This window comes from Penaeus monodon, chromosome 21 (genome assembly GCF_015228065.2).
Source record: "Penaeus monodon isolate SGIC_2016 chromosome 21, NSTDA_Pmon_1, whole genome shotgun sequence".
Taxonomy (NCBI): Eukaryota; Metazoa; Arthropoda; class Malacostraca; order Decapoda; family Penaeidae; genus Penaeus; species Penaeus monodon.
Window position 1 is genome coordinate 30389578 of NC_051406.1, and position 315 is coordinate 30389892.

General features: G+C 30.2%; 1 protein-coding gene across 1 annotated transcript in view; it reads right to left on the reverse strand.

Moving 5' to 3' along the window:
* Window positions 1–315, reverse strand: part of LOC119586420 (peroxisomal acyl-coenzyme A oxidase 3-like) — a gene marked incomplete at both ends in the record, with an annotated part of 36523 nt that overhangs the window by 23456 nt on the left and 12752 nt on the right.

Consider the following 315-nt stretch of genomic DNA (forward strand, 5'->3'; position numbering starts at 1 on the left):
GTGTGGCAATCACTTTTATGTTTCTAGCTTACTTATTGTTTAAAATTTCAAACTCTGGTGTGAGAAAGCATAAAATCATTAGGTGTACCTAGCAATGTCACTGTATATCATTTTTATACATTTCTTTTGAATCAAAAGAACAATAGAAATACACAATCAGAATTACGGATATGTTCTTCACTTGATCTTGATTAAGTAATTACAATCACTGCATGAATCTAAATTCTGAATAAGTTGGCTTTCTTAACTTTTTGCACTCACACATATACTACCCACTGTATTTAAAAAAAACATTTTTGCTAATGGTGCCCCAAT